At 39.3% G+C, this 24495-nt stretch overlaps 1 pseudogene; it reads left to right on the top strand.

The window, feature by feature from the left end:
• The first annotated feature begins 17662 nt into the window (after window positions 1-17662).
• The window catches only part of LOC112992508 (glutamate decarboxylase 1-like), a 41157-nt pseudogene continuing 34324 nt past the window's right edge, over window positions 17663-24495 (top strand).

Consider the following 24495-nt stretch of genomic DNA (forward strand, 5'->3'; position numbering starts at 1 on the left):
CATCCCAGTGACTAGAAAGAAAATTAAATTATTGCAATTGTAAGTCTTTTCAGGCATAGATGATTTATTTTAAATGCTTCACAGGTTTTACTATAACGTCTGACCTATGAGCACCATAGAAAAACGTGCTGTTTGCCCTTGTGGATATGCTTACTTTATTAGCTGTTGCATTTCTCTTTGGTTAGGGTCACTGCTAAGCTTCTATTGCTTTAAAGTGAGACACTTTTTATTTAGCTTTTGTTAATGTGTCATTAGTGTTTCTGATTTGTTGTTTCCAGCTGCTTGTAGGTATGTGCTGATTGAAGCATGCTTAGTTCATCCATCAAGGAGAAAAATGCTGTGCGTTGTAACCAAGTGTGCATACCACTGCTAAGCAGTACCCCTTTCTAAATTAGTGTTAGCAGTATCACTCCCCAATGGCCTTGCTGCAAATCTGCTGCCTCTGTCACACCTAACTGAATTATAGGACAATTATTGATTCATATCATTTAAAATTTGTGAATCAGTGGTTCAGGGCACTGATGAGAGAGCAGCCGTGTACTGCTTTCACTTCTCTTCATGGTATCAACTGGGCAAGATGGTGTTGGGGGACTTAGGCTGTACCCCAGAAGCCCTTCCGGGAGTAAAGGGCGGACAGGGAGATGCCTCCCTAGGGGAGGAGGGTCCCTCTCCCCTGCCTTTTGCCACCATCAGCAAGGATTTGGGACAGCTCTTTTCCCTTTGGAGGGGTTGCCACAGAAGGAAAAGGGGAAAGAAAAGTCCTTTTGTCTGTTAAAGCCAGGACTGCATTTGGTCCTTAGTTTACACACCATAATTATTTGACTTAAGTATGTTTTCACAGTCCAGTCCTGTTTTTACTAACTCACCGGTGCTTTGAAATATTTGTAATGTATTTAGCTTAGATGTGATCCTCCCGCATTTATAAAGGTTGGCATTTTCTTTATTTCTTGTGTACCTAGGGCTCTTCCACTGTTGTTCGAATCTGTGCACTCTATTTTGTGTTCATTCTGTGCATTCTTTTAGCATTCACTCAGCCCAAATCCTGCCTCACTCTTTGATTATTTGGGTGTGGAGCTTTGTTTGAATTTCTTTCAGATTTTCCTCATCTCCCCTACACCCTATTTGAAAACCTTTATTTTGTTTCTGGAACTTTTTCCAGTGATTATAACAAAAGCTATTTAATTTCTGGGCAAGGCAAATAGTTATTAGCTTTCTCAGGACTGATCTGTCACACAGATGGGACAAATCCTTGCCCTTAGCTGAAAGATATTAAGAACTGCTCAGCATTGTCTGGTGGGTTTTTTGGGTGGCTTTGAGGCGTTACCTGGGAGCTGTGTGTTACAGGCTTTAATAATTACAGCCTCCTTTCTTTTGTTTTCTGTAATTCAGCCTTTCACTGGATGCTTATTGTTTGATTTTGGTTGGTTTTGAAGTAGCTTGTTGTAAGGCAGAAATGAGAGCTCCCCTTTTGTGATTTATTGAAACAGCATTTCCAGTATCAGAGAAAATTGTTCGAAAATGACTCATGCATGTTTTTTTATCAAGGCCATAATTGTGTGAAGAGGTTTGATTATCTCATCCAAGATTGAGGGCCATATTTAAGTAATGAAAAGAACCTCGCTATCATCTTCCCCCCTCCCCCCCATTTGCTGTTAATGGCACAGGTTTCTGGATGCTAGCATAAACGGCAATACAGCAAGGTATCTCATATACAGATTCAATTGTGATTCATGTCTACAGATCAAGCCTATATATGCGTCACTGCAATGACTTTCTAAAGATTTACACCTTTTCTGTGTTGTAGATTGTAAATTTTAAATCAGAGGCTGTTTTTGCAAACTAGGTCTTGAATACTTAATTATGCTCATCTAGAGGCAGTCCTAACCCTCCATTAGATACAAAAAAAAAAAAAAAAAAAAGTTTTCTGACAGGCTGTCAGCTGATAAGACAAAAAAAATTATGGTTTATTATGCATGATTGTAGCCATTTATTCACATGGACATTACTTGCACAAAATTGCTAAAGCAAGAAGTCATGTCTTCCCAAACATCTCCACGCCTTCCAGACAGGGCAGTTTAACAAATGAAGCCAACTAGCTACCTAGAAAAGGGAACCCTGTTCTGTAGCTAAAAGGAAAGGTCCAAATTGTTGGCTTGAGGATAAGGAGCAAATAGTGTAGCACAGACAGAAAATGGAAGTTTTTTTCAAGACTGGCTGTAAACCACCTCTGCAGTGCCCTGGCTGTGGAGAAGCAGAGTGCATACCTGCCTCAGTGCACCCTGAAGACAGAAGGTTGTCAAGGGGTTTCTAGACCGTTGTCCAAAACACTGTTCAGTTGTCCATTGACTCTAATAATCCATGGTTCAGGCTACCCTAAACTGTGTGGGCATCACCAAAGAGGGAATCCTGCTGTAGATGATGTAGTTTATAACCATATGCTCTGTAGACATTTGTGTATGCATGAACCATTCATTTATATATGACTGAGTAACCTTAGGCCGTAGTTGCCCACACTTTTCAAAGCAACATCAATTTCTGCTGGAGCTGAGGAAGTAGCCTTTCCCCTGTCTTGCCTCTGTCCCAGAGAGGAACCTGTTGTGGTGTTATAACCTCCCTGACAGCAGTAGGAGGAGTAGGCGGAGTGGGCAAAATCTGTGTAGTAACTTAAATCCTCCTTATCAGCCAGAGAACTGAAAATCTGAGGGGAAAGTCTGAAGAACTGTAGACATGAGGACCTGAGTGCCAGTGTAGATGTGATTACAACGACATTTGCAGGACCAGAAGAGGTATCTAAGTGAGGATGATCGAGTAGATCAATTTTTCCTATGGTCGAGTAGATTAATTTTCTGTCCATACAGTGTAGTGCAGGAGGCCAATCTAAAAAGGAAGATCAAGGGGGAAAAAAAATAACTCTTGTAAAATAACAGTGTTTGTCAAAGGAAAGGAGCCAACATCTTGATGGGCCCTCTGGAGCCCATCTGCTTTACTAAATTAGGTAATGGAGTAAGGACAGGAAGAGGGCACTTCTACTCATTTTCAAGCTTTTGGTGGGCTGCATATTTCCAGGGAGCCTAGGATTACCCTCTTACTGTCCTTGATCTGCGTAAAGAGGGAACAGGGACGAGCATTTCAGAAGCGGTAAAAGCTTTGTCTTCCAATTATCTGTGTTCAGAACATGGAGTGCTCAAACGAGTTGTTTGAAAGGTAGATGTAGCTTTTACAGCTTCCAAAATTATTGTGACAGGCTTTATTGTGGTCCTTGTCTTCTCTCTTTCTGAGGAGATTGAATCTGAGCAGCCACTTCGAAAACTTTCTCAGTCCTTCTCCCAGCCTCCTCCCAACATACTAAATGGGATGCAAGTTTGTGCCTCAAGAATGATATATAATCTGATGAGCCTTTTTGAGCTAAATGTTCTCTCTGTTAACTCTTCAAGCTCCCTCTGTACAGATGAATTCAGAGGGAAAGAAGGCTTCTTGATATTACTTCGTGTACTTTCACACATATAGATATACTACTGATGCATTATTCCTGTAGAAAAAATCAAGATCTCCTAAGCCATGAAGGAATGGCCTTACGCTGGAGGTGAAAGGAAAAGAGTCTCCACCCCACTTCAGAAAAATGTGGTTAGAACAGTATATGCTTCTTTTTATGCCTGATTTCCTTGTTCTTCTTCTGTGTTAGAGAAACCATCAGTGCTAACTTGGCAGAATTCTTTGCTCAGGGGAAAATAAGGATCTGTTTTCTTGGCTTTTTGCCCAGATGTGTAATGAAATCAGTTGTGCAGCACCTAGCCCACCAGTGTAGGACTGCATGAACTCCTGACTGTGCTGTCATGTCTCTAGACTGGTATATACTGCTTGAGTTTAGGGATGCAAATGCAGTGAAGATTAACTTTATGAAGAAAAATGGCTTATATCTTTTAGGAGATTCTGGTCTGACCTTTTGAAAATATACATTAAATTCCAAAAACAATAGGAAGATCCAAGATTTTATTGCAAATTCGGAGAGAATTAATTGCCCTCCTGATGATATGAGGTGCAATTTCAATTGCTAATAACCCGTACAATCATTTAGCCAATAAATCTATAATTACTAAAATGTAAGTCAAATGCATTTTATAATCTGGGCATCTAAAATCTGACACTTAAAAATGCCTCTAGGTTCTTTTCCACAGGTATTTTCCATCTGTGTTAGCTGGGTTTAAACTTAAAATTGGTGTTCAGAATCTTAATGCAGTATTTCTTGTTGAAAAATAGTTGGCTTTTCATATTCCTTTTTAAAGAAACAAAAATTAAAAAATAAATATGCAGTTCAGAAAGACCTGGCTTTAATGTTATATAAAAGTTATACCAAAAGAAATAGCGAGAGTGAAGTTATTGAAAGAAAAGGCCAAAGTTTAGTAAATTTTAATGATCTTAATTTTAAACAGTCATTAAAGGCAAACATTTCACCTTTAAGTTCATATACCTATTTCCTGCTGATATTAATGGAAATTAGGTAGAACCAGCTGTGGGATGAAACTTTAAAAAAAAAAAAAACTGTGAAACCTGAAATTATACAATCTACAGGCTTGAAAATGCATGAACAGTTTCTGCAAGTGAGCATACATTTTTCACAGCATATGTGATAAAGAGCAGGCAGGTTTCTCTCTTTTTCTGTGGAGAAAAATATTTTTTCACTACAGTTGTAGTCACGCTTTTGAACATGATTAAAATAGCTCCCCTCCTATGTCAACTTTGAGAGGAAAACTGCTAAATCATGCAAAAACACACCTATAAGCACATTTGTATGTAGGTGGCAATTGATGCAAATAGATAATGTGAAGAAGCAGCAGATATTTGAATGTATAACGGTAAACGTTCATGTGGTGCATACATATTACATATGGATAGAGGACTGCAGTTAGACCATCAGAAAAAGAGGGAGTGTGTTGCCAGCTTGCTGATAGGTTAACGCAAAATCTGAGTTTTCTGTTTCGTCTAATCAGCTCAAGTTTGGAAAAGGAGCTCAAACCTAGAATGAGGCAAGCCCTACCCCAACAAATGCTGTACTGAAGCAGCCTCTCCTGGTGTTCCTGTCATTCGGGCAACATCTAGATCCTGACACTAACCTTTTCAACCTGTGACTTAATAAGAAATGTAAGGGAAATTTCATGGAGCCTGGTAAATGCTCATAGTGCGGTAATGAGGATCTCCTTGGTGAAACATGCCTTGCTGCTTAACTCGGAGCTTCTCTGAAGACTGTGATTGCTTCAATGTTAGCTGGCCCAGGTGGCCCCTGCCCTGTACGTACAGTCTGTATCATCCACAGTAAGGTGGTGGGGCTTTTCCTGTGGAAATCTGCTTTTCATGGAAAATCCCAGACTTGAAATATTTCTCCTACAAATCCAAATCTTCAAAATATGGTTCTGCCTCTCTGAAACTGAACTCCTCTGTAGAAAAGGTACTGCTCATAAATACACTGCTCATAATGGAAATGGGAAAAGATGCAGCAGTAGAGACTAGCATTGGTTGAGAGTTACAGTTTAGCCAAACAGTCTGCCCATGGAGGAGAGTGGGAACTTAAGTAAATTATCAGTGAACTACTGCAGCAATAAATTAAAATGTTTTAGGGAAAAGTTAGGGTTAAAATAATTTATCTACTTTCTTGGAAACTTTCAGTGATCTTAAAAGCTTTTAAAATCATCTGTAATGCTCAGTTATAATGGAGAAGAGAGCAGGAAAATTTAAACTGCATTTGAATGAGTCTGTCGCTCTCTCCCATTCAAAAATCCAAGCCTTCCTCATGGGTATTATGAAACTGTCATACAGATATCTCCGCAAGGTAGAAAATAGTTACAGAAAGAATGGTTAGGACCTAAAAGGTATGATCTTGTTAGTGTGTATGTCGTAAGTTACACAGCCAGGGTAGAAGTCTGCCAACTTTTCTCTTCTCTCTGCAGTGATGGAAAACACTCATGCCAGATGGGGGGGGGAAAAAAAACACTTCAAAAATAGCTAATAAAATTTGACAAATCACTGAGAAAGTAAGCAGGACATCTCTAAAGTATCTAGAAAACAGTGAGACATAAGAACAACAGACATTTTCCATTTCTCAGTGAGAAATCGGGCTCATTGAAAGAGACTGAAAAAAAAGAAAAGCAAGTGAAACCTTTTACTGAGTCAACTTTATTTTCCTTTTCATGAATAAGGAGTGAAGCATAAGTAAGTGAGTCAATATAGTCGTTGGTTTGAATTTGTGGAATACTATTCATGCCACTCGAGAGAAAGTGGCTTATGTTTCTTTTGATAGCATTTTTTTATTCTTTGCCTCATTAATGTCTGAGTAAAAGATGCTAGTCCTTTTTTCAAAGCAAAAAGTAATTGTTTACTAAACTAATGATGTTCCTTGTACCTGGCAACCTGTTGCTATGGTTTAGTGGTAAATATGTCTCTTTCAATACCTACTTGATAATGGATGCAGTGATATCACAGATGTTTTAAAAATCTATCATGTTGAGAAAATCTATCATGCTTTTGTATACAAAACTAACCAAAAGTAGATTTTTCCCAAAATTAGATGATTTGTCAAAGCCCTAAGGACTGAAAGACTTTTGAGGCTTCCAGGAGGCTTTATCTTCAGTATTTATGTAAATCTTATTGCCATAAATTTATACAGTTTTTAATATTTTTATCTTTATACCACCACAGGGGTGCCTATGTCTTGCCTAGAACCACAAAAAGCTACATCCTGTCTAAATCTAAAATTTAGATCCTCAAAAATTCTGCCATTGAACTACCACTTAAACTCTACAGGCTCAAGATCACCATGGTCCTGACACAACTGATCTGCCTGCCTGCCTGCGTATGCTAGGATCTCCAGGAACCTGTTCATGAAGGGAGATGTTTCAGATACCTCACCCAATTTCCAGCCACCTTAGTTGATCCACACAGTATTTTGGCTTTGGGGTATGCTAAGAATATAAATTCTACATGTTCAGCTGCGTGTAAGTCTGAAGCCAACTAAACTCTCCTTGCCCCTTCTTCACACTGCCCCTGCCATCCAGAGAAGCACAGGCATGGATTTCAAGACAATTGCTATTAAGATAAGTAAGTTTAAAGATGTCATTAAAGAACATCTCCCTGGCAATGACTGTATTAAAGATTCTTAAAAAAAAAAAAAAAAATCATCATTTTTAGCGCTCAGAGTCAATTGGGAAAGTAATGAAGCTTATTATTACTTTTAATATGACTTTAGCTCTGTGCAGGTAACTCAGGTTATTTTTGCATGATCTGTATTGCTAGAGTAGAAACTTGGGTCTATTCCATCCTTTTAAGTTAACAGAATCCTAAAAACTCTTTTGGACTTCAAATTTTTCTGTGCTTTCTGATATAGTGAAATGATATAGCAATGAAGAAAGAAGAGAAAGCAGGTAGGTGATCAACTTTTGGTGACTGATGTTTATAATATACATTACTTACTCTTGCCAAAAATATCCCAGTCAGTTGATAAGAAATGTACTTCTCTTTTTTTTTCAGAAAGAAAACATATACATTCCTTAAGCAAAATGTATTTCTGAAAGTCAGTCATATATCTGCTGGGTTGCTATTTGAGACAAAACTCTGAAAAGTCCAATAGTACCCTTGTGTTGAGTTGTACTTTTATTTGGTTGCTAAACTTCACTGCTTACTGTGGACAAGTTCAGTTCTGCACTCAATCTCTGGCTAAAATTGCATCTTTATTGCTTTTTTGACTTTGGTTTTCAGTGTTTATGACCATTAAACAATTTTTTTGGTGACTTTCCCTAGAGAGAAGTTCCAACTTCATTAAACTTCATGATATCATCTGATGAACATTAGTATTAGAAATATGCCCTGACAGAATTGTCTAACCACTTAATGAGAAAGTTCCCCAGCCTTGCTTGCTGCAGCAAATAACTCCTGCAAAGTTGTCATTGTTCTACTGAAGTAAGTTAGAACAGAGAAGACATGAGTACACATATTTTATGAATAAACAGTGTGTGGAGCATGACTATATCTTGCTTGAGAGCATATGGATGCTTCCTAACTCTAAGCATCTTAGATGCTTTGACTTGCCTTCTGAAAGCTCCACTGCCTTTTGGCTCTTTCCTTATTCAGTCATGTCAGTAAGATGAATTAAGTTTTGACTGTGTAAAGTTGAATTAAATTTAGACTGTGTTGTCCCTTCCAGTTCTTTGCATTATTTATTTATTTATTGAGAACAGATTAGACATCAGTGTTTTGTGCCCACAAATGCCAAGACTTATTATATGTGTGTGGTGTGGCACCCATCACTGTGTATGCAGCCTAGGAGCCCTGCTTATAGACCAAGCCCTTGTTATGTTGTACAAACAGAAGAAACAAACCCCTCTGTGCTTTGCCACCAACGTAAGTTATGGAGAGAGAATTTGTGAAAACCAGCCACGTGCAGGCCTGTCCCTAGACTCACTTTGTTCGATTTGTGCTGAGTAATTTGCAAAAGGAATTTCGTTTAATATTTGGTGACTCGTAACAGGAAAATAGTTTAATTCCATTGAAGGTGTGGTGATAGCCTATTATTATTCTTGATTATTCTGGGCTGCAAATCAAAAGACATTATTTTACTTAATTAATTTATTAAGCACCCAGTCTGTAGAAACAAAGATACCTTTTGGAATTAATAGGGAGTTGAGGTAAAATATCTTAATGTCTTTAATCTTGAAAACCACATCTGTGTTTCTCCCTGCTGCAGTGAGAGTGCACTTCTGCATTTGGCTAGAGCTGACCAAAGTTTGCACTGCTGCTAAAAGGGGTGACCCTGCTTTCCTCATCTTCTCCTCAGCCCTGTGTTTCAACAGTGCTGTAGTGAAGCAAGATGAGTCAGCTGCTGACCCCTGCAGGTTTCATTTCTTTTCTTTTTCCTTGGAAGAACTAGCTTTTGGTGCTATCAGTGATCTAATCTGACTTGCTGCTGGTGTCCTGGTTCCCTGCCCCTCATGGGCTGGTGCCCTATGCGGCCATTGAGAGAGCGCACTCCTCCTTTCTCTTTTTCCTCCTGCTTCCCTTGCCAAAAGATTCAGCCCTTGCATGCTGAGAAGGCTGAGATGAGATTTAAAAACAAGTCCTCCATGCTCTGCTCACCAAACTACTGAAAAAAGGAAAGATGCCACCACTTTGCCTGCCATGTGAGCTTGACACAGATTTTTTTCCTTTTTGAGGAAAAAAAGACATAGGAGGTTTCATCTAGAAAGCAGTTCAGGGTTGAGTTTTTTTCCCCAAGGGAAAATGTTCCTAAATCCATGGGGTGTAGACAGGAGGATTTAAGGGGGGCTATGTTTCCTGCTCATCATCTTAAACAGCTGTGTGCACTGCCCATCACGGACTATTGCCTGGTCCGAGTCTCATGGCGTGGGCAGGCAATATATCAAACAGAGAGGTGCGGACTCTGCTACAGTGCGAGGATTGACACCTTTGATAGCACTATGCTGCATGGTGTGATGCTGAAATCTTTTTTTATGGGCTTTACTGTCTCTAAGGGCTGAGTTTTCCAAGTGGTGCTGCTAAGTTTCCGCTGTTAGCAAATGTGCCGTCAGTTGGAAAGCGGAAGTTAAAGGCATGGGACAGCTGCATTGCTCTGAGAGTGAGTAGAAGATATAATGAATGTATGTATGAATCATTACAAGGAAAGAAAAATGGAGCCCTTTTGTTAATTTAGGCAGCCAGAAGAACTAAAGACATATTTTTCTTTAAAGAGTATTTCCACAGCTTATAAGGAATGAGATACTGAAGCATAAATTCATACCAAAACTTATTCTCCTGTACCCAAAGAAATCTGATAACGAGCCTTGATTACGTAGTTTAAGTCAGAACTAGAGACAAATCAAACAGATTTACTGCAAAAATATGGAGGATAGATTGCAAAATATCACATAAAATTCTATACAATTGCAGTAAACTGTGTTTGCACAGTTCTAACTTCAGCCATATGTTTACCTTCTCTCCATATACATGAAATAGGTATAAATAAGTTTATCCTTTTTTTCATCTGCATCACTGCAGTTAAATGTCTGATTCATGGGCACAGTTATGTTGTTAGACTTGTGGCTATTGCCATTTGTGCCTGAGAACAGTGCTACAAAATTTGAAATCGTAATTCTACATCACTATGTATATAATGTTTATATGCAGCAAAAAAAGTCTGCTATTATAAAACACAGATTTCAAAGAAATTTGAACAATCTTTGACTTAGAAGTTGAAAAACAGAAATGGAAATTAAAATCCACTCTGAATTTCCAGACGACATGACAAGCACCCAATTATTGAATTTTGGAGTTGAAGAAATTCTGGCAGTTGCTACAGAAGTTGCTCTGGATCCTGTATGTCTGGTTTTCCACGGACTACCAGATTGACCAGTCTCATTGTAGGCCAACATTAACAGCATCCCCAGTTGCTTTTTTTGCTTACATTCTGCTGGTTTGGTGAAGCAAGTGCTAGGTTACTTACCATAATGTTGTTGTTTCGCAATCAAAAACTGCTAAGAGGAAAGGAGATTCAACTGTCCAGTAAGGACTGTGGTGCTGTTGTGACAGAGTGAGGAAAAAAAAGTCTTGATTCTGTTCTTTTAATTATCTTAAAAGCCAAGTGACATTAGCTGCATTCCTTACCTAGATCATGAAAGCAGAACCTGAAGTTCCATCAAGGCTAATTATTTAATAAAAGTTCCTGTGAATCAACCTCGTCTGTGTAAAACCCAAAACATCAAAGCTATTCGATCATGAAACTAAACGCATGGCCGTTTGAGGAATGTAAGACCTGTTCTTGATAGCTTTTCAGTTATTCCTTTATCCTTAGGTTTTAAGCATTAGCTCAGCCTGGAGGTTAAGCAGATCCCAGGGCTTAGCTTTTGTTCTTATTAAAATAAAATAAAAATTTTAGCTTAGAAATAAGAACAGAAGAATGGCCCAATGGGCAAAAGTCTATCTCACTATCTTGCCTGTGCCTTTTCTGTAGTCTATGTTTAGTAAAGAAAATAATGCAGGACAAGCTTGCAGTGATACCCCCTCTAGCATAATTTGCCAGCTTCCAGCAACCTTCAGCTTGGTGACTTCTCAAACCACAGGTTGCATCTGTGTGTTTAACCTGTTCCCTACCTCACAGCTAGGATTTCATACTCATAAATCAGGTGCTCTGCCATGACACTACAATCCTTCTGGTTCAGGCCACCCTGTTTTGCAGGGTTCAGCAATCTCACCTGAGATTTTGTGGGGAGAGGGGTGTTGGTTGGTTGTGGTTTGGAGTGAATCAATCACTAGTCACTAAGAAACCAGCGACAGTAGCCTCACAGCACTTCTTAGTGACCACCATTACATGTGACAGAGGAGGAAGAGTGAAGCATACTGTGTGTGAAGATTCCTTTTTCCCAGTCTCTGTCTCTGTGTTTCATTGCTCTTTGCAGTTCTGCTCAGTCTCTTTTCATCACTGTTATATCCTCCTCCTTCTCAAAGCTTACCTGGAAACAAAATTTCCTTTCTTTCCATCAGGCAAGACCTCAGACAAGTGTATTTTCTAAGGTGGTTGCTTCAGTCAGAAATGCCAAAAGCTGCCAGTGATGTGGAAGCACTCCAAGTTCCTAAGACAGTTGTATATAGCATTGAGGGAGGCTAGCCAGGCCTTGGAAATCTCTTCCCACCCGTGGGAGGTATCTTTCCTCCTCCTTCCCCTGTAAATACAATCAGAGGCATTTCCAGGCACACAGCAAGAGAGAGAGGATGTTCATCTTCTGTGCCCTCCACTTCTTCTCTTGAAAGTACAGCAGCCACTGTGGCAGCCACCTCTTCTGAGAAGTGTGAGCATTTATGGATACTCTCCATTTCTTGCTGGGGCAGGCTGAACCTCTTCTGTCATTGCTGCTGGAAAGGGGAAATTATGAAGGAGTGGTATGTTGTTGTATCCCTGGACAACTGAGAACAACTGCAAAGCAGGACCAGCAGGGAGTTAATCCTCCACTTCTCATTCCTCTTCACTCCACTCTCTCAAAAGTGGTCACTCAGCAAAACATCCATTCACTCAAGAGCTAGGTTTGTGCTCTGTCACATTTTTTTATGCCAGAAATAAGTATAACATATTTATGAGTGCTGCAAAAATTCTTGTGCAAAGGCCCAGACTTCTTAGCCACGTCTTCGCCTTTCTTTACTGCTTTCTTTTATTCCTGTGTCTGTTTATTTGTGAAATGGATGTATAGGGAGAAACTCAGCAGAATATGCACAATCACTAAAACTGTCTCTAAGCAGCCTGCCTGAGCAATTATAAAACTTAGTATTGATTCATGTGTTCTCCTCATTTCTGCCTAGACTTGTTACCTGCTAAGAGTGGCGAAAGCATCACAGAGCAGTTCTTGCTCAAGGTGGCAGAAATTCTCCTGAGTTAAATTAAAAGAACCCATGATGGAAAAAAATAAAGTTCTGGACTTTCATTGCCCCCATCAGCTTCCTGAAGGTTTGGAAGGGTTCAGCTTGGAGCTGTCTGACCAGCCAGAGCCTCTGGAACGAATACTTGTTGACTGTACAGACACTTTAAAAAATGGAGTTAAAACAGGTAAAGTAGCAAAATCATACATATCTCACATTGTCACATCATTTCATGGACATATGTAACATTATTTGATTCATGAATTGGACTGGATTTGTACAAAAATCTGGGTTTTACCATATATGTGGGATATTTTTGGTTGCAGTAGTATATTTTCAGTAATGTTCATAATGTTCCGAAAAGGTTTTTCTGCTGTAGAAGACATTTGATGTGAAGAAATGTACTACTCTGGGACTGATTAATAGGTGGGAGGAGTCATTATGTCGTGTGATTTTGAGGCCCACATATGGTCAATGAAGAAAAATAAACTCCTAAATTAGGTACTCTAAGTATTACTTCCTTACTTAAATGCTAGAGTTTCATATATATGAATAAAAGTCGGAGGGGAATGTTCCTCTTACTCTGTCTTTAATGACAGTGTTATTTGAACCAGTAAAGCTTTTGGCAGGACTGGATTGTTTTCTGCTTTATTTCATCCCGCCCCCATTAAAGCATTATTTATGAGAAGTTTAACTGACTTCCCATGTGCATTTTTTTTCCTCTATATCTTCAGCTAACCTGTGTTTACTGATACGGTATTTGCAGAGGTGTTAAATGGAGTACTTTGAACTAGTACATTCTTAGATTTGGAGATGGCAGTCCAGGAAGAAATAGAAAGTTGTATAACCATTTGCATTTGTTCAGCTATTTAAGGCCATCCATATGAAGTTCTGCCTCCGAAGATGCTAGGTTGTGTCTGAAAATCTGCCAGACTGAGCAACTTCAGCCAATACTTGCACAAAATCATGGTGCAGATAGTAAATTTAGTTGAGTAATTTAATTTTAATTTTTTGAATGGTGCCTAATGCTTTACACTCTCATTATATCCTTTTATCAGTGATGTCTGTCTTTCTCAATGATAGCATGAAACATACTTTTTCTTGTATCCCATATCGATTCCTATGATTAACCTTTTCACAAAAGATAATAGAGACTCAGCTGAGCTAAGTAGCTATTACATAGAGTCTGGTTTCCTTGCATATCATTTCAGGACACCCTCGCTACTTTAGTCAACCTTCTAGTGGCCTTGACATTATTGGTCTAGGAATGGCTCACAGCTGCAGCGAATACTAACGTGTATGTACTGTGAATCCCAGTCTTAGGTAGCAAGCCAAATCATAGCAATTATTCCAATTTCTTTATCTTTCAGTGCCTATAAAACCAAGTTGTGGTCACACCTGTCTTTCTCAACAGCGCTGGATACTATCTGTTTAAAGAGTTTCTTGCTTGTCCATGTTCCTGCTTCTTCTCTGCTCACTAAGCGGCATGCGAAAGCAGTAGAGGAGAGTATCCCTTGCCTCTGACAGGGCAGATATAGCCACGTGCAGCTCAGAGCAGCAAAAGTAAAACAAAAAAAGAACCTAAAAACACATGCATACGTACATGCATATATATATATAATTTCTCTCTCCAAAAATAATTTGTCTTCGTAATATTAGTTTCTGGTTTATCAGAAAAATATTTTTGGTATAGGGCAATCTTTTCTTTCTATACTTGAAAGATATTTGTACTAGATTCCTTCCCCCCCCCCCCCCGCCCCTTTCATGAAATCATCATGAATAAAAGGAAGGGTTTTTGTCAAAGATATTTTAATAGTATTCAGGACTGAAAAGACAGCTTTTGAGAAGTGGGGAAAGAGTAAGAATGGACAGAGAGTGGCCTTGAATGCATTAGCAAAACTATTTTACTTGGAGAAAATGAGTAGTGCTAATAGATAAGATAACGGGGAAGAAAAAGTATAAGATACAAGTGTGTTTATTTCAGAAAAGAAATCACAGAGTTAAAGAGAAGAACTTCAGTAGTTGCCAAGGGGAACAGAGGGAAGAACTGGTTTAGCTGAAGTACCAATAGGATGTTCTGTCCTGACTATAATTATATCTTATGTTCTGAGGCACGTATCTCAAGAGTGGTTTGTAATTTATGGGAGAGGGAAAGCTGCCTATATTTATATTCTTGTGAGGTTCTTTTTTTTTTTTAATTTTGAGATGCTGGAATAAAGTTTTATATTCATGGAAGTGGCCAGTGGTTTTCAGGTTTTAATAAATGACATTCCTACCTCCGTTTCCCAGTCAGAACATTCTTTCAGCTCTTCGCTATGTAGACAAAAAATGGAACAAATTGGAGTGGAGAAATGTAGATAGTTATAGCATACATAATTCCTTTTGAAAGGCTGGCTAGAAAAAGAGCTGTGCAGAGTGTCTATGTGCGATAACATTGTTATCCTCTTTAAGACTGGGGATGTGGCCATTCTATGTAGCAACGTTACCGTGCCTGGTATTCTTTAAGGGGATTATGAGGCTTGCCTTCTATGAGACCTCTTCTGATTAATATCAGATGAGGACTGTAGACCCAGTCTGGTAATTCTACTCCATCATATCTTTTGATCATGTAAGTAGTCCTCCCTCTGGAGTTGAACTACTTGTATTTGCATGGATTGAAAATTGGACTGAAAATGTCTCTCACTTGCCTCTTTTAGACCATACCGTAATTTGCGGGGTGGGGAGTGTGATGGGCCACATGCAATGAAATAGTAGGTCCCACTTGGTGCATGAACCACCATTTTTCATTCCTAATGTTTGTGATTAAATTGAGTATGTATTTGGCTGGATCAGGGCCAGCCAAACCATTTTTTATAACTAATTTGAGCATCATTCTGACAGTCTGGCATGCAAATGAAGTTTATTGCTTATTAACCTACATTTTTGTATTCTAGTCAAATTTGGCCATATGCAAAAAAATTGCATGCAGAAGGCAAAAAAAAAAAAAAAAAAAAAAAACCCAAAGCCCTCCAAAACCAGAATTTTGCCTGAAGTTTCAGAGATCTTCTTCTTCTTCTTCTTGTTTTAAAACTCAGCTTCTGATTTCTGTCCTCCAAAGAAAATTCCTATTGCTGCTTGTTACATAAAGGCTGAGGTTATTTTGGTCTAGTTTTCTGTCAAGTTGCTTTCAGTTTGGGTGGTGGTGTGATATATTAATCCAGGCTGGTTAGAGTGGATTATAACAATTTCCTTTGACATTCTGAGCCAAGCTTATAGGACCATTGTTTTACAGACTTTGGTTTAACTAGAAAATACCTGTGCATCAGTGTCATGTCTGGTAAATCAAGATTAGTTGTAATCATGAATTTTAAAATAGTTGAAATGTGGAAAGCTTACACGAAGTTTCATTTAAAACCCTCTTAGGCTCTAGTACTAGGCAATATTGCATAGCTATACCTTATAATCACCTTTCTCAGAAATTTATTTTCTGGTAAAAATCTGTATAGTTTCCTAATCTGATAAAGCAGCTTTTTGCATGTTATATAATTCAGTTTTGCCAAACACAATGTGTAAACCCCTTCTTTATGGGGAACAGAAAACAACCTGTGAGCCTTTCTGCAAGCCCATGTAAATATTTAAGTTACTTGCCAGGAGTTTTGTGCCTGATATCAGACTTGTTCTTAGCTGTACGATGAACTCAGCTGGTACACTCTGATAATGTCCATGTAATGAGTGGACCTTATTAGTCAGTATTGGTTTCCTGCCTGTCTCTCTGCAGCTCAGTTTCTGTTAAAGAATCTTTATCTCTCTGAAGGGGTTGCTGTCACGCCCCCCCCCCCCCCAACTCCACAGGGCCTAATTTGACAGGACTGTAATTTTACCTTAAATCAGTACTTGATGCTTTGATGATATCGCAGTCTCTGGGTTTCATTTTGGACTCCATGCAGAATGTCTCAAATGTGATGGCATGATACAAAGACTGCGATACGCAGTCCAGTGCTAATTTTGAGCACAAATAACTTGAAGTATGACTTTGAAATGTTGGAATGTTTCAGCCCACGGGTCTATGGTTTAGAGTTTACTCACACATAAATTTAGTTAATTTAGTAGTAAAGATCTGAATGTGAACTACTGGTTTAGAAGCAGTAGGTACAGTCCCAGGCTGGGCAATGACCCCTTCACATTTCTATCTATAAGAAACTCAGTATCTTTTGTTTGGTGCAGAAAGGCCACTAGTGCTCTGTGGTCTTCCCTCCATTTGCTTATGTTTCTTCTCCATCATGAAATACTTTCAAAATAAGTTGTTGCTTTTTACAAAAAAGATATATCTAGGTTTACTTATGAAATAGCTCCCGTGTTCACTATCACGGAGCAGATTCTTTGGAAGAAAATGCATGAAATGTTTGGGTGGAGCGAAGTTGAAACGGATGGCATATTTTCTCCTAGTAAGCAGAGCAAGGTAATTACCGCTGCTTATAGATCATGTCAGCCTGGAAGTCTTCCAGTCCCACTGAAGTGAGAGAGCCTCTTGGTATCTGGATCAAGCTCTAGAGGAGGATGAGTTTTGGAGAGGGCAAAAAAAGTTTATAATAAGTTGAACTTTCATTTTATCCTCAAAGCAATCAGCAACGGAACTTTTTCAAAGGCAAATAACTTCGGTTATATTGTTTTAAAATATTATCTATTATTTCAATATATAAATTGTGACAACTGAAATGTAAGGGCAGTAAAAATACTTTCTCAGCCTAAAGAAAGAACACAGAGAGAAGTATCTCCAGTCTCCAGATTTGGAAGTATTATATTAAACCGTCCTTCAAATTAATTATCAGAAATCAGCCTCAGGAAATGAAACAATAAACTTTGAAAAGGACACGAATGACAGGGACAGGGACTTGGGCGCAACTAATTCCTGCTTCTCAGTGCTTCCACGTTCTGTTAAAAAGTAGAGCTTGAGGGTGAAGGAATAGGAAAAGGGCCAAATGGGCCTGCAAAGCACAACTGTCCAAACAAACAAGCAAAAAAAATCCTTTCCTCCCCCTTCCCTAGACTGTTGGAAAACTAAGTATTATCATAGAAAACTAAGTATTATCAAAACTGGGGAAATACAGAATGGGCTGAAGAGTGGAGAGGAAAACCTCTGATCTGATGTCAGCTGGCAGATTACACAACTGCCGGCAGACCGAGTGGGAAATGTGGAGAGGAACAGTCTTTTGCCTCCCAAGAAACTCATACATGGTCAGAGGAGACGGTTTACCCTAATTGAGGGAGGATCTTGGCCCTAGATCTCCATGATGTAATGTGCACCTTCTGCGAAGCAAAACCTACTCAAAATTCAAATTCTTTCTGTCATTTTCACACCATTACGTGGGACCATATCAAACTGTGCAGTGTTTTAGAGGCTCGCTACAAGTGCTTCCCTGAGGTTAAGACTAAAGGCATGGCTGCACTTCTCCAGGCTGTATTGTTTCTTACACCGCGGCAGTGTAAGAAATGCTGTTACACTTGCACTGGAGCGCATGACTTGTGATTTCTGAGAATCCCAAATGTTTTCCAGTATACGGAGAAAAGATCTTTAGTGACTTAGGTCACTAGGGAACCTCAGGGCCCACATTCAAGCCAGCAGTGCTGTGTACTTCTGAGTTGCTTGGACTGTGACGTTTAATGGCATTTCAGTATCTACATGCTACAAGTATTTGGACCTTAGATGCTTCCTAACCCATACCAGATGGAATAGGGGAGAATATTGTCTTCATAAACTCTAGAAATTATTGTTACTGGATCCCTGAATTGAGCCTCTTTTCCTGTTTTCGACTGCAAGGAAGGGAAGGAACAATAGCCTCTTGCTGACTTGTCCTATTAGCAAATTATCCTCTAAGGGAGCACAGATAGCTGCTTGTTTTTTTGTTTTTTTTTTTTTAAACTAGTGGTGTAATTTTGACAGTTTCAGAAAGTAGGAAAAAGAATGCTTAGTCCTCAGACAAAGCCAAGCATTTCTATTTTCTTCACAAATAAGAATATCATGAAGCAGCCATTTGTTTGAACTGAATATTTCTTTGCAACAAGGTAGAACTGTTAATACTGAATTTGAGAATTCTAACAGTAGACAAAACTGTTGAATTTGACAATTTTTACAGTAGAAAGATATAAATACACTTCAGAATTAAAATTATTCTCAAAACAAAGTACTTGATATCAGAATATCAAGTACTATCAGAATTGTTTAGCAGCTTTCTTTTCAGGACTTTTCTTCCTGCTAGTAAGGAACAACTGCCAAAACTGTCAGAAGGTCGTGAACCCAGTGGTATCACTGAATCTTCGTTTTTTTTCTTTCTTTTTGCATTTTCAATAAGAAAACCATCAGCGTTCTGCATGTTTAGAAAGAGAAGGGCTCAACACCTTGCAAGGGAGCAGTATGGACAGCCCAGCCCACCACCGCAGGGGCAAGGAAGGGCGAGCAGAGTGTGTGAGCAGGCAGCCCCACTCGTAGCCACGCAGTGCGAGCTGAGTACTGATAACGCACGTGGCATTGCTCTGCCAAGCAGGTGCTTTGCCTAAGCCACGGGTTCTTCGCCTTGTGTTGCTGCTGCAAGTAAGTTTAAAACAGCTGTGTTCTGCAGTGCTGCTGCCATGACATGCAGGTGCATGGGGTAAAGGTGAACATCACGCTGATGGGTGGCATTTGGCTGCAGTTTGGGATGTCACTGCAGAGAATGACAGTCCCTCACTAACTGCTTTTCTTTCTGTCACTCTGAAGGTATGTAATGAAACAGATACCAAGCTTTTTCACAGTTTTAGTTTTCCTCTTTAAAGTCAAGGATATCACTAGCCAAACAAAAGCAATGCAGAGTAGCTTAGGTTAATCCATTTGTATACTTTATGCAACCCCCCCCCCCCCATGTTTGATCTGAGAAATTCCAAATTGTTACACATCTCAGTGCTTTTACCTTAGGCTTTAGGACTAACTGCACTAACCAATACTCCAGTAACCAACCACTTATTTGACATTCATGGTACAAATGTTGTCTTACTACTGTAATTTAAATGGTTAATGACATCACATGGATATACAATAGTTTTGCTCAATAATATCATCTTAGTAAATCACAAGTGACATTCCAAAATTGTTCCTGTATTACTGGGGGAAAATGGTTCGTAAATTGCTAAGTACCCTGCTTAAGTAAATTATCTACGGTTAAATGTATCTACGTGAACTCCTTATCATCAGAGTGTATTTCTAAACCATTTGAGGACAACTTCTTTTGAAGGATATGTTGCTTTTCTTGCTGAAGGCACAAATTGACAGGATGTTGGTAAATTTTAACAGGGCTCTTGTTTTTCTCTGGCATCCTAATGGAACTGAGTCATGCACAATATATTTCTTTAGGCAGAAAGAATGACTGAGAAGCATATACCGTATATAAATAAATATATACATATATATGCACACTCTCTCTATATATACACACACCCCAAATATCTTTTGTGAATGTACAACCACACTTAAAGCTCCATCATAAACTTTTTGTTCTTTATATTTAAGAGCCATTATTCACTAAGGAAAGCAACAGCAGTTCTTGGACTTGGGACAGATAATGTAATTGCTGTGAAGTGTGATAAAAGGTAAGACATGCAATGCCTATCAGTAATGTTGTGTTGCACTTAACTTCCTTTGATGCAGCATGTCTCTGGCTGTGTTTCCTGGGGGGAAATCCCATTTTATAAAATGAACTCTGAATGCCTTCAATGAAATTCACTGTCCACAAAAATAAGGTTCGTGTTTTACAAGCTGATTTTTGTAGATCTTTAATCAGGTCTTGCTCTGCTCAGTGAAAGTAAAAATAAGTGTCTGTTGTGCTGGAGAATGAATGCAGTTAAAAGGACTGATCGGACTCTTCCAGATATATTCCCCAATCCCAGAGTGTGTTTGCCTGTGGAAGATGGTGCTAACTGGTGCAAGTCAAGGCAGCAGAAAGCGGTTTAGCAGGAGAAGGGGATGCAGAGCTCTTACCACTATCTTCTGTGCACTGGGCATCACGTTGCTCAGCCATGTCAGGAGCCGTGTGGGGAAGGAAAACAATGTGAGAGACGATAGGCTTGTTTTTTACACCAGCCTTTCCATGGGTCTGATAATTTTCCAGCTGCTCCTGCCTGTAATACGTTAGTCTTGTGGGGCAGTAGCACATCAAGAGTTTGGGGTAGGGCGGGAGCTCAAATCACCCTGAGTGCCTCCAAGGGGGTGCAGGCAGGAGTGCGAGAGCCCAGTGCTCGCTTTCCCTGACAGCTCCGTCCAAAGAGATCTGGGTGCATGGGGGAATATGGTGGGGGACTGGCCTCTTAAACAACTGCAGCCTTGGCCAGTCAGGCTTGACTGCCATTTTCAGTCTATCTGAACGACTTTCATTTTAGACCTTTCCTGTTTTGTTTAGAAGGTGGGTTTTTTTCCTTCTTACTGGAATGTGATTTTTTGTCCTCTACATAAGAATAATGGAACAGATCAGGAGAGGTTTTAAGGAGAGGTTTGCAGATGTATTTCTTTTCTATGCATTGCTCTAGGAATGTGTGCAGGGCCACAGGGCACATCTTTTTAGCTCTGCTTCAGACTTTTTCTTGTTAATAGAGCATTTGGGCTGCCTGTAGCTGTGCAAAAAGAAAAACAAACAAACAAACCTGCTACTGAATTCTTTATTATTTAGTGGTATTGACAAAATGCAAACTGGGGATCTTGTGGAGATAAAACCTGCTTTCTTCTAGTGAGAAGCAGCATGAAACAAAGTAAGGAGGTTTTCTGTTTGTTTTTAGCACTTACATAACAGATGCAAAGCAAGTGTTTGAGCTTAAACTTTGATATTTTTCTCCGCATATTTTTTTCTCACTCAATGCAATGTGTTGTGAAAGCCCCATGGACCTCAGTTCATAGCATCTGTATTTAAAGAGCAGCATTCCTTTCTGTCCCTCTCTCTAAGGATTAGCATCTTTTGTGCTATTGAAATATTAAGATTGCAGATGCTTAAAAGGGCCACTCCTACACCGGCACCCACACACATGCTTCCCTCCTCTTCTCCCACTGCCCAGAAGTTCAAGACATTGCCAAGGGCTCTGCTTGGCTCCTTGACCCTACTCACTCACAGCAAGGCAGAGCAGACTTAAGCACTGCCAGAAAGTGCATTTCTCCGTGTTTGGTTTCTGTGCAACATGGAAGATGGCCATAGTTATATGACACAATGCTGATGCATGGTCATATCATGAGACACAACATTGAGATTGAGGGAAGGAAGGAAATTCAGCCCACAATGGTGCTGTCTCTGTCCTTGGAAGCATGAGGTGAAGGGATAAGTATCACTAAGATGTCTGGGAAAAAAATATAGTATTTCTTGTAGTGCTTCATTTTCATATTGCTGTCATTGTTACACTTATTTTTGAAAGGTCACAAATATCTGATAGGGATTTCCATAGGGGAAATATTAATGAGGAGACTGGCTGCAGCTTATGAGGCGGTATTTCTCACAGTACCATGAGAAGCAATGCAGCAGGTGGTGGGTTGCTAAATGCTCCAGCTCCACAGCACCCACTGGATATATATGCGCTGATAATCCCCACCGGTGACTCCCTGGGGCAGGCTGTGACCACAGCCCAGCCTGCACGCTCTGGTTTCGTTCTGCCGAATGAGATCGTGTGAGTGATGTGCCGGGGAGGCCTGCTGCACTCTCGGCAGGTCGTGTCCATGTGAAGGGCTGGGGGCTCTGACCTGGGTCTGGGCACCCCAGGCGTTCCCTGACCTATAGGTGATTGCAGACATCGAGCAAGCCATGAAATGCCTGCAAAAGGATCATAAGGATCTCCATGCACAAACATCATACAATCACCTTTTTTAAAAAGTTTAGGTAGTCCTGGATGAAAAAGGGATGAGAAAAATGATCTTGGCACTCAGGTCTTTCTCTAGTACTATTTTTCTTATTTTTCTCACTGTTTTGATGATGAAATTATTGATTGTAAAATCTGCAGATGAGATGAACTTAGTAGCGTAGTAAATAATAAGGAGCACAGTTACAGAGCACTATGAATAGTCTTGGGAATCGACTCTGATACCTGATTTTCTGCATATTTAAAAAGTAATCAAAACAATAAATGAGATTATTCTCTTTGTGTGTGTGTGCTTTTTCCCACCCCCCTCCCCATATTTTTTTACAGGGGGAAGATGATTCCATCTGATTTGGAGGCAGAAATACTGAAAAATCAAAAGACAGGTTGTTCTTTTCACTCTCATTTTTAACGTTAATGTTGGGTTGAATCTGACAGATCTGAAATCTGGCAGCACTAACTCATATGAAATTGCCATTGATACTGATTGTAAAGGACAGAGCAGGATATATTTTCCCCCGGGAAATGATAAAATAACTTAAAATCTGTTTTTGAAGAGAACAAGAACTGTCTGTTAAATCGTGTCAAATTCTGGCCTGCTGTTTCAGCCAGCTTTTTCCAAGCGGAAAAAATTTGAAATGCTTCACTTTGATTTATTTTAAAATGAAATATTTTGACTCTGTTGGCTCACAGCTAAGGTATTTTTAAAAGTAACTTAAAAATAAGTATGGTACTTGAAGCTTAAATATTTTGTGATCTGAAACGACGGCTTTTTTTGTTGAATTGTTTTCCACACTGCTAAAAACTTGTGGCAGGGCAGAGGGAATCAAGAAAGCTCAAAATAGGTTCTTCAGATGTATTGTTACCACAGCAAGAATAGGATCTACATCTGCAAAAGCACTTAAGAGCTTGTAGTTGCACTGGATAGCTTCTGATCAAAAGCAGTGAAAGTTTTCTTATGGATGGCAATCCTTCGGTTATGTCATGTGGCATATCCTACCTTGGGATGTATAAGATTGTTTTACAGGTAAAGAATAGAAGCAGCTCTACAGAAAAAGTGACACTATATTGTTGTTTTGATTCTTTTTTTGGAAGATAACCCTTTATTTTCCAGTTCAGTCTGAACTGGAATAGGAATTTTAGAAACGGGAAGAGATGGGATAGTAAAGAAAAAATGTACTTAATAGTAATTATAGAGATAGGTAGTGTTAGAGTTGTGAGGAAAGTAGAATATGTTTTATGAGATGTTTTTTGAGTTCATGTGGACTTGCACAATCTTGTATAACTTTCAGGGTCATATCTCACTTTATGTCAGTGCCACTGCTGGTACCACCATTTATGGAGTCTTTGATCCCCTTTCTGAGATAGCTGACATACGTGAGAAGTACAAACTCTAGATGCATGTGGACGTAAGGCTTTCTGGAAATTGTGCTTGGAATTTTTCTTATAGGCTTGAAACCTGGAAACAGTTCTGTAGGAACCGCTTTCCCAAGTTTCCTGAGATTACGAAACAAATGGCCTATTTGCATGAATGGATGCTGTTGGGAAAAAAAAATATGTAAGAGAATATAATCTTTCAACATAGGTTATTATGCTTGTTTACAAAAAAAAGGGAGGTTGCCTGCACTCATGCAGTAATGCAACACATGCAACTTCTAAGGTCATTGTTTTTGCACCAGCTCAGCTAACTCCAAAAATTAAACACACCACCCATGCAGCATATAACTTATGAGCTCCTGATTTAATATCCTTTTTTTCTTCAGAGTATCACATTGATATCACATGATATTACCCTCCTAATTCAGGACATTTGGCATCAAACAAACTGCTTGTAACACAGTAAGATTAATTTTGCTGCCTAAACCAAATTCTTCATGCTGGTATAAATGTGTGTGTGGCGGGGGCTGAAGTAGCTAGTTTTGTTGTGGGAGTTTTGTTGTTGCTGTGAAGTAATATGAACAACTACAATTTTTACCTTTAGCCAACAAAGTTGGTATTTTGATTACTAAATAGTCTGATTTTTTTCAAATTTCGAAGTTTACAGGAGCTCTGGTTTATCAGCCCTTCCTCAAAATTTCTAGATAGATGCTGTAAATAGGCTTGCATGCCCAATATTAGGAAACCGTTTGAGGGAAGTGTTGGCTGTTGTGCTTAAAAAACAGCTCAATGCTGATGTATGTAGCATTAATTTCTTCTGTAGTGTAATGCCAGTATAATATAAGTATACTAAACTGACTTCACTGAAATGGCTACGCACGGTAAATATAACCT

This window comes from Dromaius novaehollandiae, chromosome 2 (assembly GCF_036370855.1).
Source record: "Dromaius novaehollandiae isolate bDroNov1 chromosome 2, bDroNov1.hap1, whole genome shotgun sequence".
NCBI lineage: Eukaryota > Metazoa > Chordata > Aves > Casuariiformes > Dromaiidae > Dromaius > Dromaius novaehollandiae.